The 16,702-nt window shown below is 37.5% G+C and overlaps 1 pseudogene; it reads left to right on the top strand.

Annotated features, from left to right (window-relative positions):
* The first annotated feature begins 15,615 nt into the window (after nucleotides 1–15,615).
* On the top strand, nucleotides 15,616–16,080 carry LOC125111026 (39S ribosomal protein L50, mitochondrial-like; annotated as a pseudogene).
* The last annotated feature ends 622 nt before the right edge of the window (nucleotides 16,081–16,702 follow it).

A 16,702-nucleotide genomic window follows, 5' to 3' on the forward strand; every position in this document is an offset into this window, starting at 1 on the left:
GGGGGTCTAATCGGAGCTATAACTGCCGGCCTATGCCAGAGCCACAGCAACGCCAGATCCAAGCCGCGTCTGTGATCTACACCACAGCTCACCGCAACGCCAGATCTTTAACCCACTGAGGAGGCCAGGGATCGAACCCACAACCTGATGGTTACTAGTCAGATTCGCTTCTGCTGAGCCACAACGGGAACTCCTGCAGTCTTAACTCTTAATTTGAGCCGTATCTGTGACCAACACTGCAGCTGGTAGCAATGCCAGATCCTTTAACCCACTGAGTAGAGCCATGGATCTAACCTGCATCCTCATGGATATTAGTCAGGTTCATTACTTCTGAGCCACAACAGGAACTCCCAGCAATATCTCTTTTGATACACCTCCTAGAATAATGAAAACAAAAACAAAAATAAACAAATGGGACCTAACTAAACATAAAAGCTTTTGCACAGGAAAGGAAATCATAAGCAAAATGAAAAAACAACCCACTGAATGGGAGAAAATCTTTGCAAACAAAGCAATTGACAAGGGATTAATCTCTAAAATACACAAATATCGCATGCAGCTTTAGACCAAAAAAACAAACAACTCAATTAAAAATTGGGCAGAAGGTCTAAACAGACATTTCTCCAAAGACAAACAGATGGCTAAAAGGCAAATGAAAAGAATGTTGACATCGCTAATTATTAGAGAAACGCAAGTCAGAACTACAATGAGGTACCACCTCACACCAATCAGAATGGTCATCTTTAATAAGTCTACAAATAAAAAGTGTGGAGAGGGTGTGGAGAAAAGGGAACCCTCCTACACTGTTCATGGGAATATAAATTGGTAAAATCACAGTACGGAGGATCCTCAGGAAACTTTATGTAGAACTATTATATGATCTAGTGATCTCACTCCTGGGCAGATACCCAGAAAAAACTGTAAATGGGATCCTGCATTGTTGTGGCTGTGGCGTAGGCCGGCGGCTATAGCTCCAATTCAACCCCTAGCCTGGGAACCTCAGGATGCCGCAGGTGTGGCCCTACAAAGACAAAAGAAAAATTAAAAAAAATAAAGACAAAAATAAAGTAATAATAAAGTCTGGCAAAAACCAACCTATCTAGGAAACAGAGACAGACTCACAGACATAGAGAACAGATTTGTGGTTCCCAAGTGGGAGGGAGTGAGGAGAGGGATGGACTGGGAGTTTGAGGTTAGTAGATGCAAACTATTACATTTAGAATGGATAAGCAATAAGTTCTTGCTGTACAGTGCAGGAACTCTATCCAATCTCTTGGGATAGAACATGATGGAAAATAGTATGAGAAAAAAATGTATGTATATGTTCACTAAGCTGTACAGCAGAAATTGGCACAACATTGTAAATCAACTGTATTTTAAAATAAATAAACTAAATACAGAACTACCATATGATCCAGAAACCCCACTTCTGGATATATATCCAGAGAAAATCATAATTCAAAAAGACACATGCATCCCAATGTTTACTGCAGCACTATTTGCAATACCCAAGACAAAGAAACAACCTAGGAGTTCCCATCATGGCTCAGTGGTTAACGAATCCAACTAGGAACCATGAAGTTGTGGGTTTGATCCCTAACCTTGCTTAGTGGGTTAAGGATCCGGTGTTGCCCTGAGCTGTGGTGTCAGTTGTAAACGCGGCTTGGATCCCGTGTTGCCGTGACTGTGTTGTTCATGAGTCAATTGCATATTATTTTTTTTCGTGTTTGAGTCATCCTGAGTCTGCCTGCCTTATCCCTTAGTTTATCCGCCCTAGCAATTGCCATTTTTCCAGTAGTTTCGTTTTGTTTTGTTTTGCCTCTTCGGTTACTGCGTTTGCCCTTACCTGTTCTATATATTATTAATTTGATTTTTAGAAGTATCTATATTTTCTTATTCTAACTTACTCATTAGGTAAGAAATGGTGCTGTGTTCTCAACATTTCCTCTTAGCCTACAACTTACCTTGTCATTCTCATTGTATTATCTTTATTTCTTGAGGTCTATTTTTGTTACATTTATATTTTTGAGAAATCATCTATCATGAGGCAATTGCAAAAAACCTAATTCTCTTGTTTGAGTTATCTTTCTTTCCAGACTGGTTCTTCGTCTTTTTTTTTTTGCCTAATATTTTGTTTTGATTTATTATTTTTGCTGTACCATGTGTGCAACTGGCATGCCATTTATTTTCATCTTGTTTATTCTTAATCTGGGTGTTCTGATTCCAGACCAACTTCTTGCTCTGATAAAATTATAGGTTAATTCTCCTTGGCACAGTTCCCAGTTGAGCTGTGATCAACTTACCATCCTCCTTTGGAGCTATAGGAGCAAAGACTGGATGTTGCTTTCAATGAGACACTGTTCTATAGTATGACAGTGTGTCTGGGGAAAGAAACTGCTGAGCTGACAATTGATCTGGCATCTGCTTTCTATTCTGAGATCCTGTTAAGTGTCATTTTACACAGTGCTTCATGAGAGCAGAGGGCTAGGAACAGGGCCCTGGAGGCTGGCAAGTCTTGGTTATCTTGTCTTGCATTTACTACTAAGACGCTTCTGTAACATGCAGGGGCTCCTACTAATAAGGGATTTGCCTTAGTAATTTATTTATTTTTAGAAATTCTATTTTCTCCATGGGTCTGTGAGAAAATTGGAGGATACATGTGAAAACTCTTAGGATGTTTCAGTTAAACTTTTTTTGTTGTTGTTCAGCAGTGGTTCTGGAAGTGGGGTAGGGGGAATTATTTAAATATGGCACAGCCAAATTTTACCATTTCTTTCTATGGCCACAATTTATAAACTTTTCGCCTAAACAATTTTCCTTTTTCTGGTTTAATTGCTATACAGATTTTAAAAATAATTCTATCTATCTATCTAATCTTTTTATATATACATTTTTTTCTACTGTACAGCATGGTGACCCAGTTATACTTACATGTATACATTCTTTTTTCTCACATTACATGTTCCCTATAAGTGATTACAGAGTTCCCAGTGCTACACAGCGGGATCCCATTGCTAATCCATCCCAAAGGCGACATCCTGAATCTATTTACCCCAAGCTCCCAGTCCCTCCCACTTCCTCCCCTTCCCCCTTGGCAACCACAAGTCTATTCTCCAAGTCCATGATTTTCTTTTCTGTGGAAAGGTTCCTTTGTGCTATAAATTAGATTCCAGTTATAAGTGATATCATACGGTATTTGTCTTTCTCTTGCTGACAGATCTTTTAATGAAGAATAATTCTATCTATCTAATCTTTTAATGAAGAAAAATTCTATTCTATTCTATAAATACTGATTTATTTTGCCATTTTTAGTCTTATTTGGTTTCTCTTTAATTTATTTGTTCCCCAGGTATTTTTTTCTTAATTTTCCACTGTTATAAAATAAACTGGGATCTGGTATATTTGAAATAGATGATTTAGACTTCATATATCTTGATTCCAAAAATTTGCAATGATACAAAGATGCCGCTTTTAGCCAAAAGATAATAAAAACCTTGAAACCATGTGACTTATTAGTGATACCTCTGTGACATCAGCATGATAATCCATCACAGTTGATTACCCAGTGCACTGTCCAATCCCTTACATATATGGGCTGCTGAGTTCATGACAGATCCTCGCCAGGGAGGTAGAGTGTGCCATCACGTCATGCTTCAGAATGTAGCGAGAGGAGTTCCCATTGTGGCTTAGCGGGTTAAGAACTTGATATAGCATCCGTAATGTGGATTTGATCCCTGGCCTGTCTCAGTGTGTTAAGGATCTGGCATTGCTACAAGCTGCATTGCAGCTCCCAGATGCGACTTCAATCTGGCATTGCTGTGGCTGTGGTGCAGGCCAGTAGCCGGAGCCCTGATTCAACCCCTAGCCCAGGAACTTCTGTATGCTGCAGGTTCTGTAGGAAAAAAATAAAATGAAAGAAAAGAAAAGAATATAGCAAGAACTGAGCCTATTCACAATTCCAAACTTTGTTCTCATGCTTTCAGTGTTTAAACTTCCATTTAAGTAGCATTAGAGTATTAAGGAGTAATCAAAAACATTTTTTGAGTCATATAGACCTGAATTTGAACTCAGGATCTATTAGATATATGATCCTTTATAAATTTGTTTGATCTTTATTTCTAATGTGTCATATACAACATAATGATAGCTATTTGTGAGAATTACATTATATTAATTAAATATGTACAGTACCTGAAATATTGAAATGTGCCCAGTAAATATTATCTTCTTCACATTTGTTCATTTATAAGTTTTTATGATTGTTAACAATTCCCTGTCAGTTCCATTATAATATAGTAGAGACAAATAGAAGTTTATCTTTCCTCTCAATATTGTTATCAGCTTTTGAAAATAGATTTTGGCATGAAGGATAACAAGAATTTTAGCTTTGACCTATTCTTCTGCCTGATCACCTTACAGTCACAGGAATCCTGAGGATGAATGTTGCCAATTAGAGTTTGATGGAGTCTCCTTATAGGCTCTTAGTCCTAAAAGTGTAGTTAAGAGAATAGTAAAGAGCTCAGACTTTGCAATTAGACCTCTTGGGTTTCAATCTTGGCCCCACTCCTTTATACTCTGGTTAGTTAATCTTGTATTCTGTACCTGAAAATTTTCAGCTGTAAAATGGGCACATAGTTCTTATTTCATATATGTTTTATGGGTACTAATTATGTGAAGGGCTTAGGATAATGTGTAACATAGGGACACATTCAATAAATTTCATTGTATCTTACTAAAGGCATACCTATATTAATAGGGGGACTTAGTTCAATGTTTAACTCAAGATTTTCTTGACCACCTAAATTTTTATAAGTAGAAAATCCTGCTCTCTCCTCTGCAGCTGCATCTAACCTAGTATATACTGCTATGAGACTGTATTTTTCATTTTATCACACATTAAAAGTTACCTACTGTCCCCTGCTGTAAGATTGCACATCCTAAAGGGCAAATATTACATTTATTTCCCTGTGAATCTTTTCCACTTGATATTGCCTCATACTTAATACACGCTTTACAGTGATTAAGTGTAAAACTCTCGAGTCAAATTGCCTTGATTTAAATACTGGTTTGGTCATATATTGCTGTGTGACTATAGACTAATTAATCTCCCTGTGTCTCAGTCTCCATTTTGACAAAATAAGGATAATTATGTGCCTATATCATAGAGTTGTTATAAAAAATGAATACATACACATATAGTGATTAGAATAGGACTTGGCCTATGATAAGAATTCAATAAATAATAATTTATAAAACAGTTTTGTGCTGTTGTAAAATTGAATTGATAAATGAAAAGAAAATGGTATATGGTATCGTGATCTTACACACAAATACCAAAATTTCAAGTCCTAACTTTAATGGGACTATTAGATTTCCATATGACCAGAACAATTAGAGTTTTCATTTAAAAGAATTTTTTCATCTTTTTTCCTTGTCTGGAAAGAATTCATTTTTACTATCCAAAAATTATGTGAACAAAGGCAGGTAAACGTCCTGGTATACTTTCTTCTTTCTGGTCTCTGAGTACCATCCTCAAATCTTATGGCTTTACTCTGATTACATTTGGCTGCTTCTTCCTATCATTATGCTCTCCTGATATCAAGATTTAAACATTTTCTTGGAGACATTACTTTTTCCCATTCCATTCTTTATTGACTTCACAGATTGGCCCTTAGCCAACGAAGAGACCCACTGGCTGTTTCAGTTTGCTGAGCTTTAATTTCATGGTCCACTAGGAAGAAGATGCTTTGATGTTATTCCTAGTAGCCACTGGAATAGAGTGAAGCAGGGTGAACTGAGCAAGAGAGAAGATTTATGTTGACCTGCAGTTTCTAATAGCTGATAGTTTGTGGCAAGCAATAATAGATGATTCCTTGGTGAAACAATTCTAATCAGAAGCAAGCAATATTATCTTCTGATTTTTTTCCCTCCTTGACCGTATTTGACTTATATTAGTTCTCAGCATCAATGAGTCAGAATTGAGACAACTGCAACTTAAAAACTCACATTATAAACCTCTTTCTATTTTATCTGTATACATATAAAAATATACACACATACTTTAATTTTTAATTCAACGGACCAAAAGAAGTGAATTATTTTGAGGACAGGAATCATACGATAGCATCTAGCATAGTACCTGGCATAGAAGAGGCACACAATGGTTGTTAATTGAATAAATAACAATTGCAGTTATAGTTAATTGAATAAATTACAATTTTCTATAAGATAGTACATTCCTATTCACCTAATATTTATTCAACATTTTCCATGCTTACCTGTGGTAAGCAATTCTCACTCACCCATTCAGCACTCACTCACCATAATCTTCCCATGAATCAATACTGTTAGTCTCGAAGTTCCCGTCCTGGCTCAGCACTTTAAGAACATGACTATGATCCATGAAGATGCAGGTTCAATCCCTGGCCTCACTCAGTGGGTTAAGGATCCGGCATTGCTGTGAGCTGTGGTGTAGGTTGCAGACGCAGCTTGGATCCTGTGTTGCTGTGGCTGTGGTGTAGGCTGTCAGCTGTAGCTCCCATTTGATCCCTAGCCTGGGAACTTTCATGCTATGGGTGCGGCCCTAAAAAGCAAACAAACAAACAAACAAAAAACACTATTAGTCCTTTATAGAAAGGGAAAAAGAGATCATATAGTTTAAAATATCCCCAGAAAAAAAAGGAGGGCACATTCATAAATGAAAATGGTGACAGAACCCAAAATTTCTTATGTTCTTTCTATAACATAAAAAATTTCAAATACATACAGAAAACACAGGCTCAATTAGAGCTTTTATATTTGCATAATTTGACTATACAAATGAATACATGAAAATTAGGAAACATGCAGTACACTAATGTAATGGGAATTAATAGAGTGTGTCTGTGTGTACCTGTAGGCTTGCATGTACATTTTAGATGAATGGGGTTTGGTAAGTAAATAACTTTCATTAGACCAGGGAGGGTCTAGTTGGCATATAATAAATGATGGTGGCTATTCAGAAAGAATGTTACCAAACCAAACTTGGGTCTGTGTGGTGAAGGAAAGCACAGTGTTTATTGCAGGGGCCAAGCAAGGAGTCCAGGGCAACTCATGCTTAAGAGATCTGAACTCCTTGAAGGTTTGCAGTGAAAGGTTTTTAAAGATAAGATAAGAGAGCAGGGTTGTGGGGTGTGTGATCAGCTTGTGGACATCCTTTTGAATGGTTGGTGATGAGGTAATTCGGAGTCAACTTTATCAACCTCTGGTTCCAACTCGTCCTGGGTCTGTGTGCTTGTGAGCAGCTTGTAGTTAACATCTTTCACCTAGTGGGGGTTCAGTATCTGCCAAACGCTTCAAAGGATATAGCTCAGGTTATTCTCAATGGTACTTGAGGAGGAGCTAAATGCCCTTGACGTTGTATAACGGCTAAACTATTATTATTTTGTCTTACTTGACTATTTTCCTTTCTTTCTGAATTTTCTCACTTCTGTAATTAAATTTACTCTGGAACTCAGGGAAGGCCCAGGAGCCTAGAGTTTTTCTACAGACAAAAGGCAGGCAGAGGACATGGCGGGGAGGAGAGTGTGTTCCCAAAAGGCCCCATAGGGTCCTGCTCTATTACAAGAACGTAGATAAAGACCTTAAGTTCTAGGCTAAAGAGTTGCTATTTTATGAGAAAGAGTAAATCTAGGGTGGGTTCTTCAGCAGCATTAACAGAATGTGTGATGCATCAGAGGTGTGTTCTGATTCCTATGCACTCCAGATATATGCCCAGGAGTTCATTAGAGGAAACTTTTTTCCATTCAGCTGCTGCTTGACTTTGGTTTGCTTCTAGTTCAATGTACTTCATAGACTGTGCTGATTTAGCATAGATGTCTCTTCTCTTCCATATCATTATTTAGAGTATTTAGTAAGCTTTTACATATGTTTGATCCAGTATTTATTGGAGCCTGCATTTCCAGAGCACAGTCATAAGCAATCAACAATTCCTGAACAAATATCTCGGTAGCTTACAAGAATGCTCACAGCCCAATGAGCCAGAAGGATTTCCTGGAGGACTAGAAGCATATTGTAAGACCAGCTTTCAGGAATCTTGTGGTTTGTCATGCGTTCCTGAGTAAAACAGACTACATAAAATGTTCACTTAATACAAGCTTGATTCATGCCTTTGGGGAGTAAATAACCCCTGTATTTACTATTTGCAGACCATATATCACACCTCAAATTTGATAAACACTGTAGGAATAAAAGATTTAAAATTATGGCTCAAGTTTTGTCTCACCAAACATAAGCTTTCAGAGGGGGAGTTTTGAGGCCACAGATATCCTGTTAACCCAAGGAAACCTACCAGGCAAACCTTTATAATTTTTTTTTTTCTGTTCATGTTGTTGTAACTAAGTCCAGTTGATTCTCTAGCATAACATTGTAGTTCTCCTTGATTTAATCTTTTCTAGTCCCATCATTTCCTATATTGTCTCCCACTTTATGTCCCAGTAACACAGTGTAGAGGTTTCCACAAGTTGTATGCTGTTTCTTGCTTTAGTGTTAAGGACCATGCTGTCTTCTCTGCTGGGAATGGTTTTGCTTCTACTCATTGTTTCAGATTCAACTCAGTTTGTCATCTTCTCAAGGAATCTTCCATGACATAAAGATTGGATATCTGCTCTCCTGACCCAATAGTTGCTTTTTACTGTTATTTTTGTAATTGTTGTATAACAACTTTTCATGTGTTTTTCTCCTTTTTCAGGTCAGTGTCTGTATCTGATTCACATTTCTAACTCTCAATGCCTCAAAAAATCCTTAGCACATTATTGGGGCTCAATGATTTTTTTTGTTGAGTCATTAAGTTTAGTAATCCCCAGCACAGGAATAATTCCCACTTGAATATTCAAGGAAATATTTCTGGATGACTTAATAGGTAAAGAAAGTTTTTTGCTCCATCTTAACCAATCAGATCCCAAATTTCCATCAGAGAGACAGCAGTTTATTATGATGGCATAGCAGAATAGATTCTTCTATAGTTTTTAGTTCCTCAAAGGGAATAGTAAAGACAAATTCTCATAGCAGAGGGTTAAATACCAAGACGGTTGGTCAAGGCACCAATATTTAGTCTGTAAAGTAAGAGCTGAGTCTTAGGGATTCTGGGTCCTCATTTGTGCGTGATAACTGTGAAAGTCATACCCCTTTAAAAAATCAAAGGTCAAAAATATGGCAGAAGTTAAGCTGGAGACATGGATGGCAAGGCAGCAAATTGAAACAAGGTGTATTAAATACATTTTTGTTGGGAGATGCTTTTGAGCATTTTAAACAATTTTGTTGGAGTATAGTTAACTTAAAGTGTTGTATTAGTTTCTGGTGTACAGCAAAGTGAATCAGTTATACACATACATATACCCATTCTTTTCTCACCATATAGGTTATTACAAACTCTTGAGTAGATTGGTGCTATGCAGTAGGTCCTTGTTAATTATCTATTTTATATACAGTAGTATATAAAACAGTGTATATAGTGTATAAAGAAGTACGAATATGTTTTTCCCATCCTCCTAATTTATCCCTTCCCCTCCATGATTTCCCCCATGGTAACCATAAGTTTGATTTTAAAAATCTAAATTTGTTTCTGTTTTATATATGCTATTTTGTATCATTTTAATTAGATTCTACATGTAAGTGATATCATATGGTATTTGTATTTATCTGTCTGACATCGCTTTGTGAGATAATCTGCTACAAATGGCATTATTTCATTCATTTTTATGGCTGAGTAATATGCCATTGTTAAATATGTACCAACCGTGTATTCTTTTTTTTTGTGTCTTTTTGTTATTTCTTGGGCTGCTCCCGTGGCATATGGAGGTTCCCAGGCTAGGGGTCTAATCAGAGCTGTAGCCACCGGCCTATGCCAGAGCCACAGCAACGCGGGATCCGAGCAGCGTCTGCAACCCACACCACAGCTCACGGCAATGCCGGATCGTTAACCCACTGAGCAAGGGCAGGGACCAAACCTGCCACCTCATGGTTCCTAGTCGGATTCATTAATCACTGCGCCACAACGGGAACTCCCAACCATGTATTCTTTACCCATTCCTCTATCAGTGAATGCTCAGGTTGTTTCCATGCCTTGGGTATCTTAAATAGTGCTTTAATGAATACTGAGGAGTGTGTATTTTTTTAGAATTATGGTTTTCTCCCGATACTCGCCCAGGAGTGGGATTGCTGGATCACATGGTAGTTCTATATTTAGTTTTAAAGGAATCTCCATACTATTCTTCATAGTAGTTGTACTGATTTACATTCCCACCAACACCTGTAGGAGGGTTCGCTTTTCTCCACACCCTCTCCAGCATTTATTGTTTATAGACTTTTTGATAATGGCCATTCTGATTGGTATGAGGTGATACCTCGTTGCAGTTTTGATTTGTGTTTATCTAATTATTAGCGATATTACGCATCTTTCCATGGGCTTTTTGGCCTTCTGTTTGAGCATACTTTAAATAATTAGTGACCTGATCCTGAAGCATCTATCAGGTTGAAAATTGTGATGGTCCTTGAGCCTCAGTCTGACAGGATTATAGCAGGCTGGAATATGCCAGAATATTCTGCTTCAAGCCAAAGTACATTATAGGGTTCCATGTTCAAGGCTCAAGGACAGTAGGAATTCAAGCCTCTGAATGCCATCTTGAATGACTGGTGTGGTAAGGGGGGTAGAAGAAAGGAATTGAAATTCCAGATAAAATTCATCAGTGGACATTTCTTGGGACCTGTCCAACATCATTGTTAGAGTCGGAACCACGAGTAAGACGGATAATACAAGCAAAGAGAGGGACCAGGAGCGACGCCACCTGGAGAGCCTCATTCAGTGTCTGTTAGAGCCAGTGGCCACTAACATGACTTGCTTCATTGCTCAGGTTTATAGTTTTAGATAAATTGTCTTTCCCCCTCCTTGGATTTCTTAAAGCAATGATTAAAAAGTTCAAACAGATTCAGAACCAGGTTATGAAAGAAAATCTCTAACAAAACAACGATATGATATCACCTGCAGATTATTTTATAAGGTAATGTGACATATATCATCTTGTATTATAAATTTTGGAAAGGATGGCTCCTTTGAGCTTGAGGCTAACTGTAATAGGACAGGTAATTATTGCTTTACCATGTGTCTGTTGAAAAGTGGGAGCTCATCACCCTCCTTTCTTATTGCTCTAGTTTCAGCATTTCCCTCACTTGCTTAGATCATTAAATGATAATGTTTCTTAACTCTGTCTCCATATTCTAATTCCTGATACAAATTTTCCTCACATCTTTTGGGAATCTAATTTTATCCTACTGTTAAAAAACTTTTGATGACTACAGGATGATTTTTATTTTTTTATTTTTTATTTTTTTTAACAGGATGATTTTTAATTTGTTTAGCAATATTCATTAACTACTGCTACTTTTTCACTTTCCACCACTCCCCTATGTCCTAGGACTACTTTTGATCTTTTTAGGACTGCACCCATGGCACATGGAGGTTCCCAGACTAGGCATCTAACCAGAGCTACAGATGCCGGCCTACACCACAGCCAGAGCAATGCCAGATCGGAGCCGCGTCTGTGACCCACACCACAGCTCACGGCAACGCCAGATCCCCAACCCACTGAGTCAGGCCAGGGATCAAACCCGCAACTTCATGGTTCCCAGTCTGATTCATTTCTGCTGCTCCACGACAGGAGCTCCTAGGACTACTTGTTTTGTGTAAGCTATCCTCTTTAGGCAGAATAAGAAAGTTGTAAACTAGAGAATCTTGGGATTATTGTTTTGGTGAAATCTAGATTGATTCTGATAGTTAATATTTTGATAAATTCTGATAAATTCTCTCTAAATATCCAAAATTCACAGAAAAATTATTGTAAAAGAAAGTACAAAAAAAAGAAGAATTTTGTCTAGGTTTTTAAAAGCCTGTTTTAAAAGCTCCTTCTTCTCCATAGGAAGCACTGAGACCCAGATTTGTTAATTGAGTTCTCCTGGACTGAGCAGTTAGTCAGAAGTAAGGGCAAACTGAGACAGCAGGTTCCTGTTTCCAAGTTGCACAACCAAAGAGATAGCCCAGGTCCCTTTATATGCCCCTCGAGTGTTTGAACTGATAGTGTGAAAGGAATTTCATTCTTCTAAATGAAAGAGTTTGTTTCTTTTGTGTAATGTTACAATTCCTTTACAGCTCTAAGAATCAGTTGTAGAAAATATATCATCCCCAAGAGCAGAAGTATAAAAGATAAAATGCATTTCATTGTACTGAAAAGCTGCAATTTTTCTAGGTTACCTGAATAGCCAAGGTGCACAATTGGAGTAGACTTGATCTTGGGAGCTAAAACCTGGGTTTTTACAACACTTTTAAAATTGTATGTGTCTTAGCTTTAAAGTATGCAGTGTATATACTGAGATTCATTTCTGTTCCTCTTATAAAGGGCTTTTAGGAAACTTTGGAGACGTTAATTCAGTAATTTAGGGAGCACATTAGTACTCTTGAAGATAGAATTAAAGAGTATTAAAATTTTGCTTTGTTATTAATTCAGTTATGTGGAAAAAGTCTGGAAAATACAATGCCTTAATAATCACACATCACACCATATGAAAAATATTAGTTGCTATTTTTATGATTATCAATTTTGAATTATTCTTAGCTCATAAGCAGTCTCTCTTATGATTTTTTTATTTCAAGTTTTTTCTCTTCCTAAATGCCTTTCACAATTTTTACTCTTATTTTCAAAGATTGGGCAAAAGAAACACCAAGTAGATGAACAAACTGTCTTATTTATTAAATTTTATGGAAGTTTACAGCACTTAATATATCTTATTTCCTGCCTTAGCCTGAGGAAAACATGGTAATGTGGGGCTTGGTTCTTTTATTAATAACATACAGCTGGTGTTGTCTACAGACTCCCCATACAATCACAAATAAGGTTGCATTATGCAAAAATAATAAGTAAAAATTTAAGTTTTACATGTCTGCTGCCATGGGGCACAAAATAACCACTCAGACTACCTTCATACCTTCATCTTGATTATAAAGCAATATATCGAGTTCCCGTCATGGCTCAGTGGTTAACAAATCCAACTAGGAACCATGAGGTTGCGGGTTCGATCCCTGGCCTTGCTCAGTGGGTTAAGGATCCGGTGTTGCCCTGAGCTGTGGTGTACAACATGGCTCAGATTCTGCCTTGCTGTGGCTCTGGGGTAGGCAGGCGGCTAACAGCTCCGATTAGACCCTTAGCCCGGGAACCTCCATGTGCTACGGGTTCAGCCTTGGAAAAGACAAAAAGACAACATAAATAAAATAAATAAGTAAATAAAATAAAACAATGTATAATAGAAATGAAATTTAATTGAAAATGTGATTTCCACAGTTTGTTGAATGGGGAATTCGTTTAGGGCATATGCTCTGTTTAATAAAAACTCCCAGAAGGTAAATGCAGGGCTTGGTTTCCTCTATCCTCAACCATCCTTGTGATTCTCCAAAACCTTCAATCTTGCCTCCATAGCCCACATAATACCCTCCACTCCTGTGAATGAACTAGGATGACTGTAATACCTAAAATATGGATCATTTTGGAGATATTTTCATCAAAGTATTTTCTATATAGCTTATTTAATTAAAATGGTACTTCCCCATCATTGATTATTTGAGTTTTTACATATTAAAACAATAAAAGGAATTATTAGGATTGTCACCCTATGTTACTTATCTCTTCTAAGTATTTTATACTGTAATAACTTTGGCATGGAGATAATTTTATCATATACTGCCTATTCTATGGAAACAAATTTTTAAAAATTCAGCTTGACCTAGTCAGATATAATAATTTCAGTTATTTCTTTATTTATTCTAGTTTAGTTGCCTATTTCAACATCTGAAAGAACTTATTGTTTCTATTGATTACAGTGGAGCCCAGAAGTAAAAGTAAAAGAAGGGAAATTTCCATTGAATGGGAAAAAATGCTAATCTTCATAGAAATGAGAAAAGAAGGAGCAAAGTCTGTGGTATTCATTCTAAAGTCAATTATAAAGTAAAACAACAAATTTTATAGCACATTTTATCAGTTTTGAGGGCTTTAACAATTTAAACATTATTAGGTATTTCCCTGTGTCTATGAGCATGTCCATGGTTCATAGATTTTACACATTCACTCCTGCTGTTTCTGGATATAACTCTTTACTTCAAAATGTATTCTAATCCTCTATCAAATTGTTTGAATTTAAGAAACTCATGAAAATAATAAAAAACAGCAGCTACATTATAGAACTAATTTTTCTTCTTGAAAAGAAGGGTATACACACACACACACACACACACACACACACATATCATATAAATGTGTGTGTGTGTGTATACAGGAAGTTAAGCCTGTCATATGGGGTTTTAAAAATTATGGGATATAGACAAGCTGATTTTGTAATTTTTTTTTTAAGGGCCACGCTCGTGACACATGGAAGTTCCCAGGGTAGGGGTCGAATTGGAGCTAAAGCTGCTGGCCTGCACCACAGCCACAGCAATGCAGGATCTGAGTCACGTCTGCAACCTATACCACAGCTCATGGCAATGCTAGATCCTTAATCCACTGAGCAAGGCCAGGCATCGAACCTGCATCTTCATGGATACTAGTCAAATTCATTTCCACTGCACCACAACGGGAACTCTTTGTAATTTCTTAACCTCAACTGATGATCCTGTTACTTTGCCTCAACTGCCCCAGCTTCATGCTTGGCTAGTCTAAGCCAGGAAACTGCTCCAAACACCTTCATGTCTCACCAAAGATATTTTCATTATTTTATTATCAAATATTGCAAAGCTTAATGACATTTCAAGCATAGAAACAGTATTTTAGTGAGCAATCATATGGGTAGGCATTATACACATCACTATGTGTTATTTTAATCAATCATCACAAAAATTCTCTGCCATGGTTGCATTATTCTTGTTTCTCAATGAGGAATCTTAGGAAAGGTAAAATTGGCTCAAGATCATAAGATAGTGAACTCCAGAGCAGGGATTTGTATTCAAAACTAACTCCAAAGCCCATTTTTCTCTCAGTTAGGGATCAGTGAAACACTAGGCTAGGCTAATCAGATCATCTAAAATCTATACAAGTTGTTTTATGAAATAAAAAATAAAATGATAGTTTTGGCTTCTTAGAGGGTGATTTGTGGGCATGTGGATGGCTTTTTGGTTATGACAATGATTATAAGAGATGCATCTGATATTTGGTACTGTTGGTGTTGGTGGAGGTATGAGGGGAGTGTTTGGCATGGGTGCTGGAATTCCTGCAATTCTTGGGACAATTTCATACAACAAAGAACTTCCACATGAGCTGCTAAATTTTGGAAATCAGACATAACATGAAGGTGAAAAACTTTATTATCTGAGCTGAAAGCCTAATTTCCCTTTACATTTAAGCTCATGGTGTCTTTGTTTTTTGCACGGAGTTGATATACACTAAATTTTCAAGGGTGCAATCACTGTACACATCAAAAGGAGAGCATAATTTTTTGAGGAGTTGGAGTTTTGCCAAGAATTTTCCATAGATAGTGAGCCACTGTAACATTTAAGTTGTCAGTAAGACTCTTTTAGTCTTTGTCCCAAAGCTCTCCTCAAAGATGGCAGCACTCTGGGTATCCGGTGTCGCCAGAATGAGCTTCCCATGGATAATCTCCAGGCACCACACAGAGAATTTTGGTCTTGATTCAGAAAAGCCAGCAGTGGCTGAGATAGTAGAAGAGATAAAGAAAGAAATGTCCCAGGGTGTCCACCCTTACAAAGCTGAACACACCACCTAAAGGTCTCCAGAGTTGTTTGGAATCTCATGTCAAAGAAGTTTTTGGCTCATCTATTCCTAGTCATTGGCTGGGTATTTCCCTGGAAGATGTTCATCTGAAGTTCAACTTCTTGGCACCTTTAACTGATGACTTAGGCCACACGGTGCCTAACTCCAGGCTTCACCAAATGTTCAGGGTCAGAGATGTTCTTGATTTCTACAATATGCCTGTTCAGGAAAGCTCTAAATTTGTGAGCTTATTGCCAGTAATCTGCCTCCCAATTTAAAAGTCCCTAGGGGTTACTGAGCAATTCCGAAGGAGAACACATTGAAATCCCATTTCCCCGCCCCCAAATAAGGGGATTGCCTATTAGATTTTTATACTTTACCATGTGAAATGTTGTCAGAAATATTCTCTAACCCCATTTTTTTCTGTGGAGAAATGTCTTATCTGTCTTTGTTTTGACAGCATTGAATTGACATATAACTGGATTTTCTTTTTTCACATTTGCTTAAACTTTTTTTTAGTGGAACCAAGTCATTAATAATTTACAAAAATATTCTTCTCTGGAGGTTACCATAATTAATTGGCTTTAAGACATGTTCAGATGTGGTCTTTGTTCTTCATAGCCATAAAGTATTAGATGCAAATTTTTTTTTTTTGTCTTTTTGCCTTTTCCAGGGCTGCTCCCATGGCACATGGAGGTTCCCAGGCTAGGGGTCGAATCGGAGCCGCAGCCACTGGCCTACGCCAGAGCCACAGCAATGCAAGATTCGAGCCCCATCTGTGACCTACACCACAACTCACGGCAACACCAGATCCTTAACCCACTGAGCAAGGCCAGGGATTGAACCCGCAACCTCATGGTTCCTAGTCGGATTCGTTAACCACTGAGCCACGACGGGAACTCCCCCCCAAATTTTTTTAA

This window comes from Phacochoerus africanus, chromosome 11 (assembly GCF_016906955.1).
Source record: "Phacochoerus africanus isolate WHEZ1 chromosome 11, ROS_Pafr_v1, whole genome shotgun sequence".
Lineage (NCBI taxonomy): Eukaryota > Metazoa > Chordata > Mammalia > Artiodactyla > Suidae > Phacochoerus > Phacochoerus africanus.